Raw genomic sequence first — 9,156 nt, 5'->3', positions numbered from 1 at the left:
AGGGGGTTTGTAGCCCCATGGAGTGAGCAACGGTGTCAACTGGCCTTACCCTGTGCCCTAGCTCCCGGGGACTGGACCACTAGCCAAAGAATACATGTGGAGGAACCTATGGCTCTGGCCTCATATGTGGTAGAGGATGGCTTTGTTCAACATCAGTGCAGGGGAATGCCAGGGCTAGAAGACAGGAGTAGATATGTGGGTGGGGAAGCACCCTCATAGAGGCAGGGGAAGGAAGGATGGAATAGGGGGTTTCCAAGGGGGAGATCTGGAAAGGGGAAAACACTGAAATGTAAATAAAGAAAATACCAATAAAAGAAGAAGCATGTGACCCCCTGGCAATAGGCACAGAGATACCTTGTTGGTGATGCTGGTTTTGTATCTGTCAGGGGCAGAACAGACAGCAGTTCTTGTTTATCCTAGCTTGATGTCTGGTTCGGTGGCCAAAGCTGTCTTATGCCTAGGACTCATAAAAATCAAGTCAAATCAAATCAAGTCAAATCAAATCAAATCTAAGCAACACAGCTCAGGATGAGGAAGACAGACACCTGAAGGCAGTGAGGGGCAGGGTTAGTCCACTTGCTCTCATGACTCCTAGGTTAGCTAGAGATCTGTCCTTGCCCCTGACCAGCTGCAGCACTTAGGACTGCAGGCCCTGTACTTCATCTGGGCAGCACAGTAGAACTGGCTTTGGTGGAGGGTCACAGGTAAGCCACCCTCTGACAGAGCTGGAGAGTTGGCCACCACTTGTCTGGCATGAAGTGGAGTGGGTGCTGGGGCAATACCCTCCCCTACTCCTCTTGCCACCTGCAATAGCCAGGAAAGTTGGCCCTGGGGTCAAGAGAGATGTCCTGGCCCCTTGCTGGGACTTGGGAGAGTGGGGCCTGCACCTTGACTGAGCAGCAAAGTGGAGCTGGCTTTGGATGTGTGGGTACTACTTCATCAGCCCGAGGACATGAGAGCAGGAGAACTGACCTTGGTGGCATTGGGTAGCCTAGCTGGAACAGTGTTGGGAACTCTCCCTATTGGTGCCTATAAGGGTCAGCTTGTGGCCTGACCAGCTCAGTGACCACACAGAGTCAGATTTGCTCATCTCTAAATCTATATCATATGTGAACTGTTGGGATGTGTGACAGGGCCAGTTCTGCTGCTCTGCTCCAAAGCTACAGGATCTACGTGTCACAGGGCAAAAACAGGATAATCTGGAAGAGTTCCAGTGAGGATCCAGTCAACATATGTGGAGTGTTTAAAGAAGCCCTTAGTTCATACATTCTGAGGAGTCACTACAAATGAAAAGTTACTATCATATGACTGGAAGTCTTTCCTGGGTGTGGTTTGCTTATGGCGACTTCTTGGCACCTTCAGGTTGTTTTTTTTTTTTTTTTTTTTTTTTTTTTTTTTTTTTCTTTAATTTGTATTGTGTGCAGACCATAAGTTCATACACAGTTCTTTTTACATATATCCTTAGGTTTCTGCAGGAGGGGGTCTTTCTCCCATCGACAAGGATAATACCACGTGCCCTGATCTCAAACCAGACCAATGATTTACTGCAATGAATATTTGCAAGTGAAGATGGTTGGACAGATGGATATATTGCAACATACTAGTGCTTCCATGGTGAGATGTTTTCTTGCTTTGTTTCTGTTGTTGTCTGTTTGTGCTTGCTTTATTTGGGGGAGTATTTACAGGGGTAAATGGTGACTATGAGGGGACGGGGAGATGAGTGAGACTGGGTTGCATGATAAGAAACTCAGTAAGAATCAATAAAATGTTTTTAAAAGTGAGTATTTATATTTAAATAGGGTATATGAAATTTCTAATACCATTGTGTGGTGCACACATAGTCTATATTAATTTAAAACTGCCTAGATAGATATGATTTTAGAATAGCATCAGAACTACTTCAAAAGTTGTTCTTACATATTTACAGGGTTTATATACCCATTTATATATTAATATTACATATGTAAGTTGTTACATATATATGGATGTATTTTTACACACACATATACACACATTTATATATCTACCAATACTAACTAAAAATAAAGAAGGCATGGATTGAAGGGCAGCAAGGGAAAGGGGACATGGAAGGGGTTGGATGGAAAAAGGAAAAGAGAAAAATGATGTAATTAACTTGTATATGAATTTATATATATATATATAAATATGTATATTAATTCTACTAACAGTACATCTTTATAATGAAATAAAACATACATTATGGAGAGAATATTAGAATTATAGATATAATCATCATTATTTAAAATTATATGACTTTCACACACAGAAAATATAAATTTTTATATAGATATTATTAAAATTATGAGCATATATGAATGTAAAATATACTTTATATTAACACTGTATGGTGGCATACTCCTACTAGTCCACTTACTTGATAGGTTGTGGCAGAAAAATGGCAAACTCCGAGTTGGCCTGGGAAAAACAGCCACATGATGCCTTAAAATTTATAAATATAAATATTTTTCTCTGGAAATATGGTCATAATGATTCTGTACATACTTTAAAAAAGTATTTATCATTCACTTATGTTTCTTTTTTTGAGAACTGTTTGTTTAAATGTGTCACCAAAATTTTTATTGTGTTGTTTGTTTTCTTGATGTTTGTTTGTTTTTTAGCTTATTGTGTATTCCATTTATTAATCCTCTTTCAGATACACAGTTTCCAATTTTTTCATCCATTCTTTAAACTGTTTCTTCTCTAGATGGAATGTAGAATCTTCTTCTTAGCTTCATGTAGCACCATTCAGCAATTTCTGGATTTATTACTTGAGTGACTACAGTCTTGTTTAAAGGCTTATATCTATGTCTGTACAGTGTAGCATATCCAGGACTTTCTCATTGTGGTCTTTTATCCACTTGGAGCTGATGTGTGGGGAAAGAGACAGGCTAAAGTTTCCTTCTTATACAAACAGCTATGTAATCCTTCCAAAATCACTTTTTGAAGGTATTTTCTTTTTCTTCCAGTGTATATTCTTGACATATTTTTCAAAGTCACATGATTGTGATTACATATGTTTATGTCTTCTATTTTAGTTCATTAATTGTTTCTTTTTTGTGTTAGTACCATGTCATTTTAATGTCTATAGATTTACAACCTAGCTTGAGATGAGTATCAGAAAGGAGGATTCAGATTCCTTTATTTGCTACCTACTGGTGACCATACCAGGCACCAGTAGATAGTCCCAATTTGAAAGTCACAGACAAACTGGTCACACAACAAAAACAAAAGTCATGAATCTGGGGAAAGAACAGTTAGTGGGGAGGACAGAGTGGGAGAGACATAGGGCAAGCTGAGAGGGAATATCTGAGATGAGTTATATGCATGTATAAACTTGTCAAAGCATTAACTCTGTTAATATTAAAAAACACATAAGGTATTTTTCAAAGATTTTGTAGACCCACTCAATAAAAATGCTTTCAGATATTGAAATCATGACAAAATATTTTTAAATTCTATAACTAACATAGCACAGAAAGTATAAAAGTTTAGTAGACAAAATAAACATAGAAGGAGAATAAAACACTCAAAGGAGCAAATACGGAGATAAAGTGTAGAGCAGAGACTGAAGAAAAGGCCATCCAGAGACTGTTCACCTAGGGATTCATCCATATACAGTTACCAAATCCAGACACTATTGTAGATGACAATAAGTGCATGCTGAAAGAAGCCTGATAAAGCTGTCTCCTGAGAGGTCCTGCCAGACCCTTAAAAATACAGAGGTGGATGCTTGAAGACAACCATTGGACTGAGCACAGTGTCTCCAATAGAGGAGTTAGAGAAAGGACTGAAGGAGTTGAAGGGGTTTGCAACTCCATAGGAAGAACAACAATATCTCCCAAGTAGACCCCCCCAGAGCTCCCAGGGACTAAGCCATCAACAAAGGAGTACACATGGCTCCAGCTACATATGTAGCAGAAGATGGCTTTGTCATGCATCAATGGGAGGAGAGGTCCTTGGTCCTGTAAGACTCAATAGATGCCCCAGTGTAGGGGAATTGGGGGCTGGAAAGTGGGAGTGGGTGGGTGGGTGGAGGCACACCCTCATAGGAACAGGGGGAAGGAGGATGGGATAGGGGATTTCTAGGAGGGGGGAAACTGTGAAAGGGGATAACATTTAAAATGTAAATAAAGAAAATATCCAATAAAAAAGAAATGTACAAAATTGCAAACACTAGGATCTATCAACTATATGAAAATATAGTGATATACACCTTTCTTAACTTGAGAAATACACATGAAGGCTAGAAAGAGATTCTCTATTATTATCATTACTTTGCTAGAGAAAGCTTGATTTAGCTTAGTTTAGCTGCTGTCAGTGATTACTTAAAGAAGTATACTAAATGTGTTAAGAGAAATAAAAGAAGGTATTTGGGTGAGGCCTGCAATATTTTGGTGTCTGAAATATGACCATAATCTGTAATAAACAAAATTAACTACCAAAATTATGGTCCAAAGCAAGACAAGTAGCAGTTCCTGAAGATGTGCAAATTCATCTCAAACCTTGCATCTAAAACAAGAGTCACAATATTTTGCTCATTCACAATTTAAAAATTGCCGTATGTTGACCCATTGGTATAATATAAAGTAAAGGTATGAAACACAAAAAATTATAGGAAGGGCAGAGTCATAAGGAATGATTGTGTAATCCAAAACCTTTCTGTATCTTTCTGTATCTAACCTTTTTTCTCTGCTGTTATTATCTATATTCCTGACAACTTGATCACTTAAGTACTTCATAAGATACTAGACAAATAAAAATTTGTTTTTTAAGATGTAACATTAAACATGTATAGATGTACAGAGGTGAGTGGTACACAGGTAGTCCCCTCTTTGCCCTCCTCCATACTTGACTATCTAAAGTACTGCAGGATTTATCACTCCCTACCCTCCTGAGCACTGTGCCACCTCCCACAATACCATCTCCATTACTTATATCTCCTCACCAGTACACATAAAGTGATAGTTATCAAGGTAAAAAAGGGCATAATGAACACAAATAGTCAGGACCAGAATAGAAACTCCTTATGAAACATAATAACCAAACCACTAAACATATAGAACAAAGAAAGTCTAAAACCTACAAAAGAAAAAGACTACATCATATAAAGATGAGCCCATTACAATAATAGCTGACTTTCTTTTTTTAAATTGGATTTTTTTATTTACATTTCAAATGTTATCCCATTTCCCAGTTTCCCCTCCACACACTCCTATCCCATCCCCCCTCTCCTTGCTTCTATGTGGGTGCTCCCTTACCCATCCATCCACTCCATCCCCACCGCCCTTGCATTCCCCTACACTGGGGCATGGAGCCTTCACAAGATCTCCCACCAATGCCAGATTAGACCATCCTCTGCTACATATGCAGCTGGAGCCAAGGTTCATTTTATGTGTAGTCTTTGGTTGGTGGTTTACTTGCTGGAAGCTCTGGGGTATCTGGTTGATTGATATTGTTTTTTCTATGGAGTTGCAAACCCCTTTAGCTTTTCCAGTCCTTTCCCTAACTCCTTCATTCAGGTCCAAATGCTCAGTCCAATGGTTGTCTGTGAGCATCCACATCTGTATTTGTAAGGCTCTGGCAGAGCCTCTCAAGGAGACATCTATATCAGGCTCCTGTCAGCAAGCACTTCTTGGAGTCTGCAAGTGTCTGGGTTTGGCATCTGTATATGTATACCTGATCCCCAGGTGGGAAAGCCTCTGGATGTTCTTCTGTTTCTGCTCCACACTTTGTCCCTATATTTCAGTTAGGGGCAATTCTGCATTAAATATTTGGAGATGAGTCAATTGTGGTAGTGTACCCTGGTAGGATTTGCTGAAGGAGGCAGAGGCAGAGGCAGGAGTTTGAGGCCAGTCTGGGCTACACATTTTGCCAGTCGGTGGTGGCATGTGCCTTTAATCCCAGCACTTGGGAGGGAGAGGCAGGCAGATTTCTGAGTTTGAGGCCAGCCTGGTCTACAGAGTGAGTCCCAGGACAGCCAAGGCTACACAGAGAAACCCTGTTTTAAAACAAAACAAAACAAAGCAAAAAACAAAACAAAACAAAACAAACAAAAAAATCTGAGATGAGTGGGTGGCCCCATCCCTCAAATTGGGACCTTGCCTAACCTCTGGATATGGTCTCTACAGGTTCTCCCTCCCTTTTGTTGGACATTTCAGCTAATTTCATCCCTTTTGGGTCCTGGGAGCCTCTTGCTTTCCTGGTATCTGGGACTTTCCCCCAATTGCTACACAACTCTCCTCAATTTCCTGACTCTCTATATTATCCCTTTCTCCTTCCATACCAGATCCTGTCCCCTTTTCCCCTTCCCCTTTCTCTCTTCCTCCCAAGTCCTTCCCACCTTCTACCTCCTGCGAGTATTTTGTCCCCTCTTCTAAGAAGGACTGAAGCATCCACACTTTGGTCTTCCTCCTACTTGAGCATCATGTGGTCTGTGAGTTGTATCATGGGTATTCTGAGCTTTCTGCCTAATATCCACTCATCAGTGAGTCCATACCATGTGTGTTCTTTTGTAATTGTGTCATCTCACTAAGAATGATATTTTTTAGTTTCATCCATTTGCCTATGAATTTCATTATATTATTGTTTTTAATAGCTGAGTAGTACTGTATTGTGTAAATGTACCACATTTTCTTTATCCATTCCTCTGTGGAGGGACATCTGGGTTGTTTCCAGCTTCTGGCTATTATAAATAAGGCTGCTATGAACAGAGTGGAGCATGTTTCCATGTTATATGTAGGAGAATCTTTTGGGTATATTTCCAGAAGTGGTACAGCTGGGTCCTCAGGTAGTACTATGTCCAATTTTCTGAGGAGATGCCAGACTAATTTCCAGAGTGGCTGTACCAGTTTGCAATCCTCCAAAAATGAAGGAGTGCTCCTTTAATAGCTAAGTTTCAAAGGAAACTCTGGAATCTTGAAGAACAAGTGTCTACAAGTTTTTAAGGACCACAGATGACAGCTAGGTTTCTACACTCACCATACCATAAATCACAATTGATAGATAAACACATCTCATGACAAAAACAAATTTAAACAATTTTTGCCTCCCAAGTCCACCAATACAGAATATACTAGAAGGAAAATGAGTATAAAGAGGTTAAGTACAATTTAACAGCACAATAAATAAGTAATCTCATAATAAATCAAAAGATGGAAACATCATACTCATACAAAAAATCAGGAATTAATAAATACTACTCAATTCCACAGGAATAACTCTGAATATTACTGTCTCAATTTTCTAATAAAAGGCACACACACATACATACAGATAGATTAAAGTAGGAAACAGGATTCATTTTGCTGCTGTATCCAGCAGTATCCTTACTATAAAGGGTAGATATTACATTCAGTAAAATGATAGAAAACATATCCTGAGCAACCTGAACAAAGAAGAAAGCAAGGATATTATAATACCTGATAAAATAGACATCAAACCCAAACTACTCACAAGAGTCAGGGAAGGAAACATCCACCAAGAGAATATTCCAATTCTAAATATTTAAGCACCAAACGTAAAGGTATCTATTCCATCAAAGAAACACTACTGCAGCTAAAGTCACATGTTGACACTCTCACAGCAACAGTGGAAAACTTCAATACCGGGTTCTCACCAATAGATAGATAGATCATCCAGACAGAAAGTAGACAGATAAATGCTGAGTTAAAAACATCATAAATCAAATGAACTTTGTAGAATTCTATTAAATATCCCACCCAAACACTAAAAAAAACAAATAAAAAACCAAACCACACCAAACCAAACCAAACTTTCTTTTCAGCAGCACGTGGAACCTATCCCAAGATTTACCACATATCATCACACAAAGCAAGTCTTAACAGCTATTGGAAAACAGAAATAACACCCTTTATTGTGTGACCACCATGACTTAAACTGGAAACCAGCAACTATAGAAACAGCAGAAAGCATATAAATCACTGGAAGCTCAGTAGCACACTACTGAATGAAAGTTGGGTCATGAAAGAGATCAAGAAGGAAGTAAAAAACTTTTTTTAGGATTGAATAAAAATGAAAACACAAAATACCTATATCTATGGGACCAAATAAAAACAGGTCAAAGAGGCAAGTTTGTAGCACTGTGTAAACAAATAATAAACAAAATGAAAAAAAATTTGAAAAATCAAATTTTATTAGCTTAAAATTTTATAACAGCCTTGAAAACTCTATAAAAATAAGAAGTGATAACATCCACAAATATCAGTCAGGGAAAACTGAACTCTGGGATTAAATTAATAAAATGGAAAAAATGATAAAATGAAAATTATTTTTTTATTTTTGTTTGAAAAAAATCAACAAATTTGGCAGGTTTTTCCCAGCTTAACCAAAAGATGGAAAGGAAGGACCCAAATTAAGAGAACTAGAGATTAAAAGGGAGACATCACAGCAGAAAACTAAGGAAATTCAGAGAATCATAAGGACATACTTTAAAAACCTGTTACCCATAAAGCTGAAATTGATGAACTTTTTGATATATTTGACTTATGAAAGTTAAATCAAAGTGAAACAAACAACTTAAGCAGACCTGAATTATTAGTGAAATTAAAACATTGATTAAAAATTTTCCAACCAAAAAATTAAAAAAAGCTCAGGGCCAGACATTTTCAAGGGCAAAATTCTACCAGACATTCAAAGAATAATTTTATGACAATATTCCTCAAATTATTATTCCAAATAGGAATGAATAATATTTAAAATTCTTTTTTATGAAGCCATTATTACCTTGATACAAGAACTATACAAGGATCCAATTACAAAAGGAAAATTATAGACCAATATCCCCTATAAAAAGAAAATTTCTCAATAAAATACTTTGTAAACAGAACACATTAATACATTAATAAGATTATCTCAACATGATTAAGTTGAGTTCATCCCAGAGATGCAGGGATGTTTTAATATGTAAATGAATAAACACAATTCACCACAAATACAGGCTAAAAGATGATAATAAATCATATCATGATTTCATTTGATGCAGATAACACCTTTGATGAAGTAAAACACCCCTTTATGATATCAGTCCTAGAGAGACTAGGGATATAAGAGACACATCCCAACATAATACAGGCAATTTACAGCAAGTCCATGACCAACGTCAAATTAAATGGAGAG

At 37.8% G+C, this 9,156-nt stretch overlaps 1 non-coding gene across 1 annotated transcript; it reads left to right on the top strand.

Annotated features, from left to right (window-relative positions):
- The first annotated feature begins 327 nt into the window (after positions 1–327).
- LOC116092749 lies at positions 328–470 on the top strand. Its single transcript, XR_004119464.1, has one exon. It is a non-coding gene; the product is annotated as a small nucleolar RNA SNORA48 (small nucleolar RNA).
- The last annotated feature ends 8,686 nt before the right edge of the window (positions 471–9,156 follow it).

The sequence above is a fragment of the Mastomys coucha genome, unplaced genomic scaffold (assembly GCF_008632895.1).
Source record: "Mastomys coucha isolate ucsf_1 unplaced genomic scaffold, UCSF_Mcou_1 pScaffold15, whole genome shotgun sequence".
In the NCBI taxonomy this organism is placed as follows: domain Eukaryota; kingdom Metazoa; phylum Chordata; class Mammalia; order Rodentia; family Muridae; genus Mastomys; species Mastomys coucha.
Note: the sequence above shows the minus strand (reverse complement) of the source record. Positions and strands in the feature narration are given on the sequence as shown.